At 39.3% G+C, this 19,324-nt stretch overlaps 2 long non-coding RNA genes across 3 annotated transcripts; both read left to right on the top strand.

The window, feature by feature from the left end:
- The first annotated feature begins 3,388 nt into the window (after window positions 1-3,388).
- LOC131002922 (uncharacterized) lies at window positions 3,389-8,061 on the top strand. Its single transcript, XR_009094464.1, has 3 exons — window positions 3,389-3,612; window positions 6,234-6,331; window positions 6,899-8,061. It is a non-coding gene; the product is annotated as an uncharacterized LOC131002922 (long non-coding RNA).
- Window positions 8,062-9,487: 1,426 nt separating this feature from the next.
- On the top strand, window positions 9,488-13,006 carry LOC131002921 (uncharacterized). Of its 2 annotated transcripts, XR_009094462.1 has the most exons (3): window positions 9,592-10,240; window positions 10,474-12,574; window positions 12,718-13,006. It is a non-coding gene; the product is annotated as an uncharacterized LOC131002921 (long non-coding RNA). The 2 variants fall into 2 exon arrangements; XR_009094463.1 differs by lacking the exon at window positions 12,718-13,006 and having other exon boundaries at window positions 9,488-10,240; window positions 10,474-12,378.
- Window positions 13,007-19,324: the final 6,318 nt, after the last annotated feature.

The raw sequence follows: 19,324 nt of genomic DNA, 5'->3' as shown, positions 1-19,324 counted from the left end.
ATGATGACATAAAAGTATTTCTAAAGGTGTACGGACAACGTAGACCACTATAGAATAATTCTATTCATAGCCCCTATTTTATTCAATATAGTTCCAATTTAACTTTCTCCGTCTCAACAAAATTGAGTAGTATTTTTTTTAGGTCGTTGACGACAGCTGGACTTCGGGTTTTAATCGAAGTTGTCATTCCAGCTAACGTACAAATAAATTTATAATACCCTGCCCAAGACAGGCGTAGTACTAGTGATAAGCGAGGGTCGATCCCACTGGGAGTTGGTGTAGTTGCGTCTCGTGTCACGTTCACAAAAAAGAAAGGGGAAAAGGTGGACGTATCGTCCTGGTCACGAGAGACTTTATCGGAGTCTCAAGGGACAATATCATGGGCAAGAGGGAAAAGAAAATAAAAACTGAAACTCTAAAAGAAATAATTAAAATAAAAGAAGAACCTGGGCAAAGCAATGAATTAACAAATATAAACTCGATCGGTCATCGACTAAGATATTCACTACTATATGTATGTTTACCAGTTATAACTTACCAATGGTCTGTGCTCCATTCTCACTTGTCATGTGCACTTCCATTGTATAAGAAAATCTACCCTTACTTGTGTTCAAGGTAAGGGACACCCTATACCAATAAACCATCTTGACCTAACCATGCAATAGGACACCTCAGAGCATGCAATTAAACCAAGAAACATTGAGCCCTAGATAGATCTTATATTGAACTTTGGCAGACCGTAGTCTACTTCAACCTCTCGTGCCCACAATACTCTCAAGACGCAAAGTGATCGTACACACCCTATAACCTTGATTTATTGGTAATCTAATCTACTCAATTAATTAGTGATCAGTTAACTAATCGAGATGTATTAGATCATATTTGAATCAAGCCAAGCACTTCGGGAACATACATAAGCAGATTCTCACGCCCAAGATAACCTCACGATTTATGATTTTATATTCATATCATCACTCCCAGCTCAGATTAATAAACTTAACTAGATGTAAAATAAATAACAAGCATAAAAGCAAATGAAGACATAAAATAAATAAAATGAAAACTTACTATTAAATGGAAATAAAAACACGGAAATCACCAATGCGGCCGACAACAAACATACAATAAACTAAACTAGCGTCTTGCCCCGAAGGGCTTAACAAAAACGAAAAACTATAACTAAGGATTGGGGTGGTTCTCCTCTCAAATATGGTCTGATCTCCTCTTTGTGTCTCCACATTCGTGTGTATGCAGCTAGTATTTATAGGGAAGAGTTGGAGTAGGCTGCAAGCTTTGGGCTGTGTAGAGTGCTTTACTTGGTAGACTGTTCAGGTTCATCTCACCCAGATTCCAACTTTGCATGAACTCTCTGCCTGAAGCTATCTCGCCCAGATCCATCCTTATCATAAAAGACTTCAAGTATATCATCATCTTCCAGATCTTAAGGGATAAACGTTCACCCTTATCCATTCTTGATTCGGACTATCTGCCACGTCAGCATCTTGACCAAACACGTCTTGCCCAGAGTCCTTCCTTGCGCAGACTCTTCCATGTTTATCTTCTCCATCTGCCACATCTTCATCTTGCCCAAGATGTCACTCAATGTTCCTGCTCAGCGGATCTTATCTGCCACGTCATAATTTTGCCCAAGATGTCAGTCAATCTTCCTGCTCAAATCCATTCCTTCTGTCTTGACCTCTTCTTGCCCTTGATGCTTCTCATGTTGAAAGCTTGATTCTGAGCGGTAGTTAGGCTGACTCTTGGTCAACAGCAAATAGCCTAAGCTGCAACACTCTCTCCCAGAAATCAACTCCATCTTGCCCAACACCAGCTGATTTATGCCTAATTGTTCATATTTTGAGGGATTTTTGATGATATTTTAAACTAATTTTTTGTCAGTTTTGGTGAATTTGATGAAGAGTGCATTACTTTTTGCAGAAGAGTTTAAATTGGTGGAAAGTTGTATACTTAGCAAAAAGATGAGAAATTAAGGAGAAAATGGACACGTGCACAGACTCTTCGCCGAGCCTTGAACTCAGCGGACGATGGCTTGCTCACACCCATCGATCGAGGCCAAGAAGCCATCACTCGAGGCCATCTCAAGCCCCATCGTCTGAGTGCAAAAATCCAGCGGCCGAGGTTCTTCTCTACCCCGCGAGCGAGGCCATGAAGTCAGCGGTCGATGGCCTCCCTTGCACCCGCGATCGAGGCCCAAATTCCATCGGCCGAGGCCTCGCCGACCCAACGGCCGAGGCCTATCTCCCAGCGGTCGAGGTACCCGCTCCACTCCCGCGATCGAGGCTCAAAAGCCAGCGGTCGAGTCCTCTTAATAGCCCATCGCTCGAGTTCTTCGCCCCAGCAGTCGAGGGGTGCTCTGTCATGCCCCAGCTTTTAATTATGGATTAAGGGCTTAATTTTTATAATTAGGGTTCTGTTACACCCCGTATCTTTTTGCATTATTATTCCATTACTATTCTGGTAATTAGTGTTAAGGAATACATTAAGGTTTTGCAAACCTGAGCATAGAGTCTTGGTGACTCGGGCTTTTTCTAATATTTACTTGAGAGGTTATAACGGATAGGATGGAGTCTTCTCGATAGATTTACATGAGAGTATTCTAGAAGTCCGATGATGGACCTATTAAGTGAGTTATATTCATAGGATGTGTTTAGATAGAGATACTGATTGAATCGAAAAGAGATTATAGTTTCTGTTACCAATTGAGGATGCATAACTATCTTTGTGACTATTTATTTTATTAAGTTTTATGATGATGCCTGACTAGAAAATAGAGTCGGGGTGAGTGAGTAAAGAATCACTAGAGAAATAGAGTCTGAATTGGGAGGCGAGTAAATTCACGTTAGATTTTGACTGATTGCAATGATATGTTTTGAGCGAGAGTATTTGATTAGCTATTATGTGACCTACTTGATACATGTGTGATTTTGATCGAGTGATTTATGATTTTCGTGAGCATGTTAGCCCCCAAGATTAGTTTTAAAAAATTGTAACGAATGAGATTATTATTATTATTTTTAATCGAATGTAGTAATGTTATGATTGTTTTAATTGGCGAATAGTAATGTTACTATTCATTTTATAATTTTCCTAACAGAATTTCTCTGAATTTATTTTCTAAGATAAGTGAAAAGTGAATTTTTAGTGCCTAAGTGTTATATTTTTTTTTTAATTAGTACATGATTTCCCTAAGTAGCTTTCCCTACACTTTACTACATTATTAAAGTATCAATAATTCATTTATCAAGCATGGGATATTTTGCAAACAAGTGGCCAAGTGGGAGATTAATTAAGCATTTTATTAAATGAAACTTAGTGAGCAAGTTTTAAACTTAAACAAAACAGCTCCTTCTCTCTCCTCCCTCCCTTCATTCTCGCCACTCTCCACTCTCTCTCTCTCTCCCTCTCTCTCTTTTCTCTCACTACCACCATTGAAGGCCATTTCCAAGCTTCACAAATCACTTCTATACTTAGATCTCCATCAAAAATCGAGCCTAAACTATTACTACATTGAATCAAGAACAAGATTGAAGGGATTTCAAGCTTTGAGCCAAGAAAATCGCTACTTTTCTTTGAAGTCCTTAAGTAAGTGAGGTAATTACTTAGATCTAGTTATATTTGTGTTAGATATGAGTGTATATGGATAGATCAAGCAAGAAAACACCACCCTTTTAAATCTTTGCAATTTTCAAAAATTTAGGGTTCATGCCCTTCAAAAAAGTTTCTTTTCCTTTTCTTAAATTGAGATGATATTTATGTAATTGAGATCCTATTGAGACTTTTTCCATGTGTAAAGATTGGATTTAAAATGAAGGGAAATGTGCAGATTGGCCCCCGAAGTAGTAGCCCCTATAGCGTATAACCCCTCTTACTCACTGTGTGTGCAACTAAACCCCTGAACTCCGAGAAAATGGTGCAAATTCCCCCCTCTGACCTAACACCGTTAAGTGTCCGTTAATGTTTGGGTTTAATTGCACCCTCTACTTCAGGGGTGGATCTGCACCTTAATTTTTTTTATTTTTTTATTTTTTTTATTTTTTATAATTTCAGCAACCCACCTCCGGCATTAACTTAATCGCCCCCGGTACTCATCGGCTCCAACTTACACTTTGTCAGCTCGCACGCGCTCAATCTCTTGATCATTGACTGCTTACCGCCGACATGCAACAACATCACCAACTCCAGATGTGGACGTGTATCGAATCCTGCTTGGTCAAATCCATATCCGTATTTTTTTACTTAGGTCAGGATCCGGTCCAAATCCATTAGGTCCAAAAAAACGAGATTCATGTCCAGATCCATTAGATTCACATGGTCTCGAGTCCTGACCCGGATCCATTCTTTTTTCTCTTTTAAAATAAATTTATAAATATTAAATTAACCAAAAATAAAATCATAACTATTATCTAGAGTTTTAATAATTATTCAAAAATAAATAAATAAAATTTAAATATATATTATATAGATAAATATATACACAATTAATATCACAAGATAAGCCTAAAAGGTTAAGGTGTTGGAGGAGATGATGTTGTGCGGGGCGGTGAAGAAGCTGGTGGCGTTGCTGCATGTAAGCGGTGGGCAGTCGACAACCAAGAGATTGGGCATGTGCGAGCTGACAAAGTGTAAGTTGGAGCCGATGAGTACGGGGGCGGTTAAGTTGATGCCGGAGGTGGGTTGCTGAAAAAAATAAAAAAATTAAGGTGCAGATCCACCCCTGAAGTAGAGGGTGCAAATTTCAATTAAACCCAAACGTTAACGGACACTTAACGGCGTTAGGTCAGAGGGGGGAATTTGCTCCCTTTTCTCGGAGTTCAGGGGTTTAGTTGCACACACAGTGAGTAAGAGAGGTTATACACTATAGGGGCTACTACTTCGGGGGCCAATCTGCACCTTTTCCCTAAAATGAATTATGGATTTTGAGTTAGTCTAGTTTACCTATTTTTGGGAATTTTTAATCTTGATCATTGATTGATGAATCGATGATTGATATGTGTTATTGAGGATGCTAATATGGTATTTAATGGATTGGATTAATGATTGAGATCGATTGGTGAAGTTTGATGTGAGTTAGTTTAATAGAATTAGGGCAAATTTTCTTATATGCTTTAATTTGCTAATTGATGGTTTTTATATGTAATTAAGTAGGATAATTTGATAGATCTAAAGTTTGATTGATGATTTATGCATGATTAAAGATTTCAAAAAAAGTTTAGTTTACTTAAAATTTGGACTTTTTAATTTATATGTTAAATGATTAAATTGGCTAAGGTTAATTGATTATAAGCATGATAGGACTATTCATTAATGATCAATTTAGTTAATTGATGGATATGTATAAACTTGCTTGAGTTTAGTTTACTAAGATTTGGGTATTTTTGATTTATGAGGTCAATGTTTAGATTAATGATGTCTATATGCTAATTGAACTTTATAAAGGATGATAGCATAATTTAATTGAGTAATATTGTTAAATGGTGAAAGTTCACCGAGTTTAGTCTGCGCGTTTGTATGAGATCTTTCATATGTGAAGAGTTATATATTGAATATGATTATATATGGCTATTTGATGATTAATTGAGCTTATGTATGCGATATGAGACGAAACGAGCCAACCCCTAAGGATTTAGGTCTTAACCGAATGTGATGAGAAAAAGGGGAAACCGAGTTTGATTTTTTTTCTTGAGTCGTTTGATCATGTATTTGTGCTATTGTGTATTATGTGAGCTTAATGTGAATTTTTGGGAATTTTTCAATGAAGAAATCCAGAGTTTAGTTTGTCAAGAATGTTATAAAGTGGAATAACTTTTTAATGTGAATTATTATTGGATAAATGATGTAAGAATGTGATATTATGTGTCTTTGACTTTCTAAATTAAATTTTTGGGAATTTTTCCCCAACTAAAAATATTTTCCGATTTTACAAAAAGTTTTTAAGTATGATTGCAAAGATGTTATTAAACTTGATTAGTTTTTCCAATGACTAATTTGGGATTTTTATTGCTTATGTGTATGCATTTCTATGTGTTTGTTTGTTAATGTAGTTTAGTTCTATATGAGCGTCAAGTCGAGAGTAGGATTAGTGATTACTTAAGCAGCGTTATACTGATGTGATTGAGAAAGTTGGATTGTAGTAATGAGGAGTGATAGAATAGTACTAAGATAGGAAGAGCATCATTAGTAAGAAGGTTCCTAACCGATTTCTTTTATCTTAGCCCATGGGTTATCTTCGATGTTATGATATTAGAAGATACGAGCAGAGGATGGAAGTGAGTTCGCCTCGAGTGCTACGAGAGTAAGCTAAGATCTTCAGGTGTGCATTACTTTTACTATACGTATATAGAGATCCCCTGCGTATCGTAGGCCTCTTATACGAATATATGCATGAAATGATTTAATTGTTAATTTCAGTTTTATATTATGCTCAAATGATAAATGGTTCTTATGAAATGAAATGACTGTCTGCCAAAAATATTTATGTTTTACGTATGTATCCTATCTGTGTTGGTTTGCCAACTTTAAAGGAAATCTAATTGGGACCCTATGCTAGACAAAGGTATGCTAGTATGGGTTAACGTGTACACTCATGGAGACCGTGAGTCGCTTGCGACCAGTCTTGGCGTCCGTGGAAGGAGGCCTCCTTCCCGGCGCGTGATAGAAAGAACAGATATGGAACATATGAAAGGAAATGTGACTGGCCACTCGACTTAATGAAAATGAAAAAAATGTTTTAGTAAGCACATGTCTTTCAAGAAAACCCATGTGTGCTACTGTTTGGCAGTACAATGTGTATATGTATATGTTTTGCATGAATGTATTTTCGGCATGTGCCTACTGAGTATTTTTATACTCAGCCCTGCATGTATTTCTAAATGTGCAGGTTGAGCAGGTGATGGAAGGGAATGGTGTTGAGCGGGTATTCCTTTGTCGTTTCAAGTAATGTAACCTTGAGTATACATCTTCATATGTATATCTCACACGTTTTTCACTGCGAAACACTTTGATTATGGTAACTCTACGTTAGGAAGTTAATGTATTCATTTCTGGGTAATCCACCTCGATTAGGTCACCCTTATGTGAATGTTTTTTAAGTATTTGAATGATCAAATATGATTCTAGTACTTTATTTTAATGTCATGTTTTCTCAAAATACTTTTATGTTAAGTAAATGTCCTTTTGATTTATGCTTAATTATTCGTATTTTGGGGGTTTGCATGTGTTTATTTTGAGTTAAATATACTGGAAATTGGTGCGTTTATGGGTTTATTTTATGCTTTGCAGGAGATTTTGATTTTATAGATGGAAGAGTGTGATGTTGGAGATTTTGGGTGAAAATGACTCATTCTGGTGTCCAGAGCTGAAAAGGCGCATGAAAGAGCAGAGCTCACATCGTCAGACCAGAACTCATATCTCCAGAGCTGAACTTCACTATCAGAGCTGAAATCTCCAGAGCATAACAAACTTGTCAGAGCAGAGCTAAACTCGACAGAGCTGACTTACGCGCCAGAGTAAACACATTCCAGAGCTAGGAAGAATCGACAGAGCTGACTATTCTCCAGAGTCAACATATTTTGCCAGAGTCGACATATCCAGAGCTGACTTCCAGCTCTGCCATATTCGCCAGAGCTCGCTAATTCCAGAGCTGACTTCCAGCTCTGTCATACCTTACCAGTCCGCATACTTTTTCCAGAGTTAATGATTTCTCGCCAGAGCTAAGATTACTTGCAGAGCACGATCCAACTGGACTTACCTTTGAATGCACGATTCTATTTCCTTAAGAGTCCAGTTTTGTAAGGCGAGTTTGATGATAATTAGGGTTGGAATGAAGTCTATAAAAGGGGGCTTGAACGTGAATCAAGATGTACATCCTTCTGCCTCCGACACTTAGTTAGAATCAAATCTTTGCCCTAATCTTTAGTTTCCGCTAGGTAGCCAAAGTTTAAGTTTTACATGCTTTCTTAGTTCTTATACTTTTAGTTACTTTTTGTTCTAGTTTATTTTCAAGTTTAGTTTACTTTAATTTTGTTTCGAAGATTGGGATTGAGTGACGGCAATTTCATCTTTGCGACGTTTACGGTATTTCAGTATTTATTTTAAATTACTTGCTTTCATGTTTATGCGTTTCTTTAAATTATGCAATTTAAATTCAGCACTTTAAATTATGCAATTTAAATTCTACAATTTCAATCATGCAATTTAAATTATGCGTTTTCATTATGTTTATGCTTTCCTTTAAATTCTCCACTTTAGTTTTATGTCAATTAGATTAGAAACCTTTAATTTACAAGTCTTTAAATTCTTAAGTTACATTTACTTTAAGCGTGTAATTCTTGCCTAGGGTTTAATAGTTTAATTCGCCTAGTTAATTCTAAGTTCAGTTTTAAATTCTGTTTTTAATTACAAGTTTTAGTTTAATAATCCAAGTTTACTGCTTTTTTGTGACATAATTAAAAGTCCTTAAAGATCTTCCTTGAGGGACGACATTGGGTTAACTTACCACTGCTAGAGTGTCCATGTCCTATTGCAAGTCAATCTAGAGGTGTTTCAAGTTGAGTCACGTTTCTTTCCACGCTTTTTAACTCTCATCCCAAGTCATAACTGCGGCTAAACCACCATTAGGAATAGCGAGCTGTGACAGGCTTATTGCCCATCGTCCGAGTTCTTCATCCCAGCGGTCGAGGGGTGCACATTGCCCATCGTCCGAGTGCAAAGCTCAGCGGTCGAGCTTTCCCTTGCGCCCGCTGCACAATCCCAGTGGTCGAGTCCTTTCCTTCACGCTCGAGCACGCTGGGCCTTCTTTTGTTCAAGTGTCGCGCTCAAGTTAAGAGAATGAAGAAACATTTTTTATGAAAATGAGACTATTTAAAGAGGTTGACTACTCTTTTTGACCTATGACTTCCGCCCACGTACTGGCACCAAAAACATTACTTTTCTAGGGTTTGAGTTCTTTGAGTTTTTAAAGTATTTTGTTCTAGTTAGAATTTAATTCAGTATTGGATTTCTATTCCGTGAAGTTGTAAGGAGTGACTTGTGATTCCATCTTCTCAAACAGTTATTGGTATTTAGTTCTTTTATTTTATTTGACTTTGATTGAGGTTTGTCGCACTTTTCAATATATTGATTTCTTTATGTCATTCTAAATCAGTAGATTAAATTGTCAGTATTTTCATTTCGTTAGTTTTATTTTCAATATTTTATTTCAGTAGGTTGTTAGTTGATTATCATTTTATTATTGTCTAGGGTTCATATTTATTGAGTCAATTCAATAGGTGTTTTGAGTTGAGTCACCAGCGAAACTACTGCTCTGAGCAGTACTATCTATTCTGACCATGACATCTAGTCAAGCGGTTGGCATATGTATGTCTCTGCATTGAAGTTTATCTTCACCGCAAGACTCCAATATCATGACCATGCCCGAACTCATTCCCAGATTTCAAATAAGTGCTTCATTTTGCTAATTCCAGCCTCTTCGAGCCCTGCCTCATCAGTTTGTCCTCCCAGACAAAAAACAACACAAAATAAAGGAAGACGATTCGATCTAGACATAGACACTAAACAAAAAAGAGCACAAAAAATTAGGCTCGTCTGTCGTCCTACCGAAATTGAGTCGTTTCCCTTTCTAATAAAAATTAGATAATTTAAAACTCTAATTAACAAAACTAATTACACCCCTTATCTTTTATTAATCAACTCCATTAATCAATTGGGCTACCTCATTCAACTCATTTCCGCACCATCACTTTCTCTCTCTCTATTTTCTTCGATCAAACCCTTTCCAACACTCTAACCCATTTTTGCAGTAAGCAGTCGCCCCTCTCTTCCCCACATCTCGCCGTCGATGCTCATTCTCCGGTCTGGTGCCGCCCTCCTCTCTCACATTCTATTCTCTTCACTCTATCTTTCTTTATCTTTATTGAACATCCACACAAGTTGACCTTTAGATCTTTGTCTAAAACTGCCGACACGGCTCAGCCGCCGCCGCCTCTGGAAGACTGGTGAGCAGCGCCGCCTTACTCCACCTGCTCTCATTGTCTTCCTCTGAACTCTTCTCTCAATTTCAGCGAACTACCAAATCGAAGCCTGGTCCCCTGTTCTCTTCGATTCCGACCTTCCTCACCTAAGATTGAAACAGCCGCCCTCTCTGCACCGCAATCGCTGACGCCACCGTTGGGGGACTGGCGGAGAAGGTGGCGGAGAACATGCTTCGGATAATTTTGAAAAGGTAAATATAAATAATGATTTGAATTTGATTGAGGTGTAGATCTGGAAATGTGACTATGGGTCAATATTTTGATTGACTTTTGTGTTCGATTGAACTAGATCTGGGAATGGTGAGGGAAATAGATCTGAAAATGATGAAATTAATGAAGCCATTGAGTGAAGAAGTCATTGAAATAGATCTAGAAATTGTAACTTTTGTGTAACTGCGAGTTTGTATTTTGTTGTTGTTTGTAGATGAAGATGGTCGGAGTTACAAGTGCCAGTGATGAGGTGGGTGACGGCGGTGAAGCAATATCTGTGTTTTTAGGTGCCGGAGTTGCAGGGGCAATGATGAAGATCTGTTTTCAATTTATTAAGAATTAAAAAAAAAAAATTCAGATTTTTAATTTTAAAAATAATTAATAAATCATAAATAAAAATAATTTTAGATTAATTAATTTAATTTTGACTTAATAATAATTTAAAATAATTAATTATATAAATAATCACTTAACCACAAATCTACAAACAAACTTAAACAACTAAATATTAGCTCTTAATTTCCATGCCCAAAAGAAACGCTTTAACTTTGGCGGGACGGAGGGGTAATAATATATACTTATACAAATTCACTATTTAATTGAATAATTTATAGTTCCCAAATTAAATACTCTATAGCCCATAATCCTCAAATTAAGTATTTTACTGTTCAATATTTCAAGTCATTTAAAAAAAAGTCTCCTTGGGATGGCCTAGTGGTTGGGGTGGTTGCCTGTTGTCCAAGAGGTCACAGGTTCGAGTACTCTCGGCCACAATAACCACTAGGTGGGGTGTGTGTGTGGTTTGTATTATTTATAATGTAATTTCATAAAAAAAAAAGTATTTTACTGTTCATAGCCCTCAAAAAATGTGATTTCAACAATTTCAATGGAGCATTCACTCCATCCCCAGTCATTGCTACAACTTCACCAGAATCCTTGAGCAATCTTACTATATCTTATTTTTGCATGTTGAAACTAATTAAGGCAATAAACAATCAAAGATCATTCTCTACAATCAAGGATCAAGGATCAAGCAATCAGAATCTTTTTTCTTTCTTTCCTTATGTAACTCTTTTCCAACCCTATAAAGGGTTCTTGTAATCTACAACAAAAGATAAGAAATACAAACAAAACAGATTCTCAGCCTACTCTCTCTTACAATGTTTTGCAACCTTTTTTTTCTCTATGTCAATACCATGTTTCTTCATGGTATCAGAGCAGGTTAGACAATCATAGGAACTCAAAAAATTAATTCATCACTGTTCTATATACCTTTTCCAAACCCTATACATCGATCAAAAGTATCCTTTTTTTTCTTCTTCTGCAAAATCCAAAATAAAAATATCAGGGGAGATACAAACCACAAATTCCACAAACACAAACAATGAGTTAACCCAACAAATCGCCGATTTGATGCGAAACTCCGACAACGTCATGCTCGAATTTAAACTTGACGGCAACAACTACGCTCTATGGCCTCGCCTCATGAAGGTGGCCATAGGCAGCAGAGGCAGGTCTAGGCATATTACCGGACTTGCCACCACCTACTGCCCTACTCTACGGCTGGAAGGCCGTCCGCAGCACACCACCGCCGGCAGAATCCCTCAATCGCGCTTAGGAAATCCCTCATCGCTAAAAAAAAAGACAAATCAAAGCTCTATTGCACCCACTGTGGCATGAATAAACATACCAAGGAGATGTGTTTCCAACTCGTCGGTTACCCGGAGTGGTGGGAAGACAACCACAAAATCGCAAAAGGGAAAGTGGCGAGTGGCATTGGTAACTGCAGTGAAGAAGGTCAGGAACCAACCGGAGCGACAGCGGTGGGCGCGAGAATAGCCGCGGTGGCCACGGGACCAGCGTTCTTGGCAGGGCTGAATGGAGGGGACGATTGTGAAGGGGAGGCGGCTGGTGTAAAAAGGGGTGACTCAAAATTAGCTATAGTTCTTTTCAATATTTGCAAAGTTTACCCTATTTCTTACATTTTGCCCCCCTAGAGTCCGAGAAATCACAAAAGTTACAAAATCTACCCCATGTTATGCAAACTGCCCCCCTAGACTCTCAGAAATTACAAAATTGCCCTAATCTTCTACATAATAATAAAATCAGTCCCCAATTATGTAGAAATTCCCTAAATGTTTCTGATGCATATCAAACCTCTTGTGATAATAGGGATAGAGATAAAGGGTGGATCTTTGATTGTGGAGCTACTGATACGATGACGTTTGATAAAACTGATATTATTAAACCATCGACATCATACCGAACACATGTTCAAACTGCTAGTGGTGACTTGACTTCTGTTGAAGGAGCCGGTACTATAGAAATTTCTCCAACTCTTCGTCTCTCAAATTGTCTATGTGTTCCGTCTCTTTCTCATAAACTGTTGTCTATTAGTCATGTTATTAAAGAGCTCAACTGTACCATGCTAATGCATCCTCACTTTTATCACCTCCAGGATATCAGGACGCATGGGATTATTAGGCGTGGCACTGAGCGGGATGGATTGTACTATGTGGATGAGATAGCTCAACAAGGCAAGGTGATGCTGGCTCATGGAACTGCTAACCGGGAAGCTTGGCTTTGGCATCGTCGGTTAGGGCATCCTTCCACGGGTTACCTTAAGATTTTATTCTCAAACTTAGTGCAGAAGGAAAATTTATCTTGTGAAACCTATGTTTTGGCTAAAAGCCACAGACAGTCTTTCAAACCCAATAATACTAAAGTTAATTTGATTTTTTTATTTAATTCATTATGATGTTTGGGGGCCTTCACCTATTACGGGAGGTCAAGGTTTTAGATATTTTCTGCTCTTTATTGATGATTGCACTAGGATGACATGAGTGTATTTTCTTAAAAATAAATCTCAAGTTTTTGAAAAGTTCACCCATTTTTTCACTATGATTCAAACTCAATTTCAAAAACATATCCAGACCCTTAGAACCGATAATTGGGGGGGGGGGATTTATCAATCATTCCATGCAGGACTTCTGTCAACAAAAAAGCATAATTCATCAGACCACTTGTCCCCATACTCCCGAACAAAACGGTGTTGCTGAACGAAAAAATAGAATCCTCCTTGAAATGACCCGTGCCATGATGATTGAGTCTAAGGTACCCACCCATTTCTGGCTTGAAGCTGTTGCTACATCTGTTTACCTCATAAATTGCCTTCCCACTAGAACTCTCTAGCTTCAAACTCCATTACAGAAATTGTCCACTTTAGCCTCAGTACCTCTCGCCCTAACTCTTCAACTTCGGGTATTTGGTTGTGCTATTTTTGTTCATAATCCCAAACATGAGAAAACTAAACTCTCTCCTTGTGCCCTTAAATGTGTCTTTGTGGGATATGGAGTTAACCAAAAGGGGTATAGGTGTACCATCCCAAAACCCGTCAAGTCTTAACCACAATGAACTGTGATTTTCTTGAAACTGAGTATTTTTTTAATAGCCATCTTAACAGTTAGGGGGAGAGTGAGAAAGGGAGTGGGGTTGACTTGTTAAGCTGGTACCAATGTCAGGACCAGAAGCCGATCCAACAGAAACAGTTAACCTTGCCACCGAGCCAATCTCATCTACTTCAGAACAATCTTCTCCACTAACAGAGCCCATGTCTCCTCCGCCACCGATATCTGAGGTAAGGAACTCTGAACCAACTACTGTGTTCTTTGATTCTACTGATCATATTCCTCAAGTTATTAAGGAGGAACAGGAGAAGGAACATACGACAGATGGAGATACTAGGAGATATGTGTTACCTCTAAGGAGTACTAGGGGGATTCCTCCCAAGCGATATACTCCAGAAAAGTTTGGGAAGAATGTTCGGTACTCTATTGCAAAGATCGCCAAGGAAAACATGTCCAAAACTGCCATTGCTTACGAAGTTGCCTTGTATGATGAGGAGATCCCACAAACCGTAGAACAAGCTCTTAAAATTGAGCATTGGAGGAATGCCATGAAGAAGGAGATAAGCGCCTTGAATCAGAATCATACTTGGGAGAAGTGTAGATTACTGAAGGGAAAGAAACATGTTGGATGCAAATGGGTTTTTACAATCAAAAGGAAACCAAATGGGTCTATCGAGCGATACAAAGCTCGACTGGTTGCGAAAGGATACACACAGATGTATGGGATCGACTATGAGCTATGAGGAAACCTTCTCACCAGTTGCAAAGATGAACACCGTCAGAGTTCTTCTCTCCATAGCTGCCAACAAAGATTGGGATCTCCACCAGTTCGATGTTACAAATACCTTCCTTCATGGAGAACTCGAAGAAGAAAGGGAGGTCTACATGGAAGTGTGACACGCACCCATCGTGCGGTGCGGACAAAATACTTGTGTATGCCCGATACAGACAATACACGCTCCTACTTCTCACAACAAGAATCAAGTCTTAGTGGCAAGTGTAGGGTCGAATCCCACAGGGAGTGAGGAACTACTTTGTTCTCCAACGACAAACTGAGGTGTCACAGGTCTCAATCTGTATACTCTGCACAAGAAAATAACAAGATCAATAATAACAAATGGGTGAGGTTATTCGGTTAGGTTATAATTGTTGTCAACATTCGTTTCGGTCATAGGCATACTGATGATCCATCCATGGTCCATATAAACCCGAGGCGTGGCCCAAAGACTAAACCCTGTTCTGATGGAGGTAGTGCGCAAGGACCTTCTTAAGCTATTGGCGAAGGGGATCATCTATCCCGTCGCCGATAGTGAGTGGGTGAGCCCGGTGCATGTGGTACCAAAGAAAGGAGGTATCACGGTCATTCGCAATGACAAAAGGGAGTTGGTGCCGAATTGTCCCGTCACGGGTTGGCGGATGTGCATTGACTATCGAAAACTGAATGCGGTCACTAAAAAGGACCACTTTCCTCTCCCTTTTGTTGATCAAATGTTAGATCGCTTAGCTAGACATGATTTTTATTATTTTCTTGATGGTTTGTTAGGATACTACCAGATCACGATCGCGTCGGAAGATCAAATCAAAACTGCCTTCACCACTCCTTTTGGGACTTTTGCATGGAAGAAGATGCCGTTCGGGTTATGTAATGCACCTGGAACGTTTCAAAGGTGCATGATGTCTATCTTCTCGAAAATGATAGGTAATTTTGTGGAGGTCTTTATGGACGATATTTCTGTGTTTGGGCGATCTTTCAACGATTGTCTAAATAAGATTGATGTAGTCCTACAAAGGTGTGTTGAAAGTGGCCTAACCTTGAGTTGGGAAAAGAGTCATTTCATGGTAACTAGTGGTATTGTCTTGGGTCACGTAGTGTCAAAACATGGAATTGAGGTTGACAGAGCTAAGCTTGAGGTAATTCAAAAATTGCCTCCTCCTGTCGATGTGAAAGGGATTAGAAGTTTTTATGGTCACGCTGGATTTTATCGGCGTTTTATAAAAGATTTTTCTAAAATAAGTCACCCGCTGTGTAAACTTCTAGCTCAGGACGTACCTTTTAATTTTGATGATTCTTGCATGTCTGCCTTTGAATTACTTAAGCTAAAGTTGAGCTCTGCACCTGTGGTGATTGCGCCACATTGGTCTCTGCCCTTTGAGATTATGTGTGATGCGTCTAATTCTGTTGTAGGAGCTGTGTTAGGTCAGCGTGTGGATAAAATATTGCGTGTGATTTATTATGCTAGTTTAACACTGAACAATGCACAAATAAATTACACCAAAACTGAAAAAGAGATGCTTGTCGTGGTTTTTGCCTTAGATAAATTATGTGCTTACATCATTGGATCTAAGGTAATTGTTCATAGTGACCATGCTGCTTTGAGATATTTGATGACTAAAACACAAGCTAAACCATGCCTAATTCGTTGGGTTTTATTATTGCAAGAGTTTGATGTTGAGATAAAGGATAGAAAAGGGAGTGAGAATTCTGTGGCAGACCATCTTTCACACATAGATAATAATTTGATAGAGTCTGGTCATAACACCATCCCTGAATCTTTTCCTTTTGAGCATGCTTATGAATTGTATTATGTGCCTTGGTATGCGGACATTGTTAATTATTTGGCATGTGGAGAGTTAAGACCAGAGCTGACATCCCAGCAGAGGAAAAGGTTTCTTGCTCTGTGCAGGCACTATTATTGGGAGGTCCCACACCTATTCAAGCTTGGAAATGATGAAGTCATTCGAAGGTGTGTACCGGCAGATCAGCAACAGGTTATGAGGATATGCCATGAAGCTCATTGCGGTGGACATTTTGGAGGGCAGAAGACAGCGCACAAAGTCCTGCAGTCTAGTCTGTTCTAGCCTTCCCTATTCAGAGACACGCATACTTTTACTCTGGCATGTGATAGATGCTAGAGAGTAGGAAATTTGGGACGCAAGAATGAAATGCCCCTCCAGAGTATACTGATTGTTGAAATTTTTGATGTTTGGGGTATCGATTTCATGGGTCCATTTCCTGCTTCACATGGATTTCAATATATTCTGCTTGCTGTAGATTATATGTCCAAATGGGTCGAAGCTATTCCCACGCAGACATGTGTTGCTAACGTGGTGCTCAAGTTTGTGCAGGAAAACATTCTTTGCAGATTTGGATTTCCCAGAGCTATCATCAGTGATGGAGGAAAGCACTTTTGCAACAAATTGTTTGCAAAACTCTTGAAGAAGAATGGGATTACGCATAAGGTGGCCACACCATATCACCCGCAGACCTCTGGGCAAGCTGAAACAAGCAACAGACAGATTAAGGGCATTCTGGAGAAAACAGTTCTGCCAGCGCGCAAGGATTGGTCTACAAAACTGAATGATGCACTCTGGGCGTACAGAACTGCCTTTAAAGGCGTGCTTGGGATGACTTCATACCGCCTTGTTTATGGCAAGACGTGTCATCTGCCGGTAGAGATTGAGCACAAGGCTTACTGGGCGATCAGAGCTGCCATTTGCGATCTGGACTCTGCAGTGAGCAGCGCACACTGCAAATGGAGGAGTTGGATGAACTGCGCAATAAGGCGTATGAGAATGCCCGGATTTACAAGGACAAAGTGAAGCGGCTGCATGATCGCCATATTTCTCACAAGAAGCTCTGCCCTAGAATGAAGGTGTTACTGTTTAATTCCATATTAAAGTTGTTTCCGGGCAAGTTAAAATCTAGATGGAGTGGTCCTTTTCTGCTAAAGGAGGTGTTTGACCATGGTGCAGTCGAGCTATACAATGAGAATACTAAGGAGAGTTTCAGAGTAAACGGTCATCGCGTGAAACCCTACTATGAGCACCAGAGTCCTCCGATGGTGGTGGAGTCTCAAGCTCTGCACGATCCAGAGCTGTGATTGAAGGCTGGTGTCAAGCTCTAGACGTTAGTCAGAGCGCTTTGTGGGAGGCAACCAATAGTTGGTTTTATTTTATTTACGTTTTGCTTGTTCTTTTGCTTTCTGTTTCTGTTTTCCTTGTTTTGGTGTCTGTTAGGTTGCTTTGATTTATTTTTGGTTGTTCTTGTTTATGGCAGAAGAGTACTTTCCCAGCGCTGCAATTCCACTCTGGCGCTGAATTTCCCCTCTGAAAATCCCAGCGCTGAACTTCCACTCTGACTAAGCTGCCAGCGCTGAAGGGAGCCACCAGCTTTGACACTGCCGCCAGCGCTGACGTTACACTCTGCCGAGCCCTTAAAGCCAAGGCAGCAAACCCTACTTTTTGCCGCCTCTCACAGTGCTTATGCTTTTCATCGCCTACGATCAGGGACATCTTCTAACTCTTTATATCTTTTGCCCTGAGGACATGGCTTAATTTAAGTGTGGGAGGGTGACTTATGCGTGCATTTTGCTTATGCTTTTGATTAGACGATTGGCCCCTCTGTTCTTAGTTTTTCTTGGATGCTTGCTAATTGTTATGAATGTGTGGAAGAGATGATTTTATTGTGAATTTCGGGTTAGTGATTGAATGGTGGTTATTCTGGTTTTACTCTTGATATATGTCTCTTGATTGTGCAAAGAATTATGAGTTTTGTTGCATCACTATGGTAAGCAAGTAAAACGTGATTTGTCCGGTAGATGCTAGAGGGAGTGTTGTCATTGTGATTGCCTACGATCGTATCCTTATCTGTGAAATATTTTAATTCTGAACATCTGGCCAGCTCTGAAAATCTGGTCCAGCTCTGAAAATGACAGCTCTGAGTCTCTGCTCAGCTAGTTTAACTATGAGCATGGGAAACCACGTGAGAAGACTTTGGATTACATCCAAATGGTTTTATTTCACGAATTATGGCTCAACTGTCGAAATCTAAGTGATTAAGCACACAAAGTGTGAAAAATGGAGATATTGATTATAAAGGCGATCACATTAGGAAATTCACTTCTAGCGGAGAATTGAGTCTGATCGAATTATTTGCATTACTACTGTGTTGCTTCGTAAACTTTTAGTTACTTGCATGATCTGAGAGATATATGTTGATTGGAAAATTTTGAATTGACTTGTTGAATGTTTGGATGGAAATAATCATCGTGAAACGCTCTCTTCCTTAGATTCATACTGATTTTGCTTGAGGACAAGCAAAAGGCTAAGTGTGGGGGGGGGTTGATTTATGCTTAATTGTTCTTATTTTGGGGGTTTGATTGTGCTATTTTTGAGTTAAATATTCTGAAATTTGGTGCGTTTATGAGTTTGTTGATGCTTTGTAGGAGCATTTGATATAATAGGAGGAAGAATGCTAAGTTGGAGTTTTTGGATAAAAAATTGCTATTTTTGGCTCAAAGTGGTGTCCAGAGCTGACGGCACATACTCTATTACCTCGCCAAAGCCAGAGCTAACAATCCCAAGCCAGAGCTGAGTTCCAGAACCGACCAATCTCGACAGACCAGACTTTCCAGACTTCCTTTGCCAGATCTGGCATTCATGTGTGCAGAGCTAAATCTACAGAGCTGGCATTTATTCGTCCAGAGCTGATACATCTCCAGAGCTGACAAACTCCAGAGCTACCTACGCCAACACTGTTCCAGAGCTTACTACTTCTACAGAGCTGACTTTCCAGCTCGGCCATGACTCACCAGAGCTGCCAGAAGTCGCCAGAACTGCCAAGACTTGCCGAGCAAGTTATCCCTTGCACTCTCCTGT

Source organism: Salvia miltiorrhiza, unplaced genomic scaffold, assembly GCF_028751815.1.
Source record: "Salvia miltiorrhiza cultivar Shanhuang (shh) unplaced genomic scaffold, IMPLAD_Smil_shh fragScaff_scaffold_39, whole genome shotgun sequence".
NCBI classification, from domain to species: Eukaryota; Viridiplantae; Streptophyta; class Magnoliopsida; order Lamiales; family Lamiaceae; genus Salvia; species Salvia miltiorrhiza.
The sequence above is the reverse complement of the archived record's forward strand: the minus strand, read 5'-3'. Positions and strand labels throughout refer to the sequence as shown.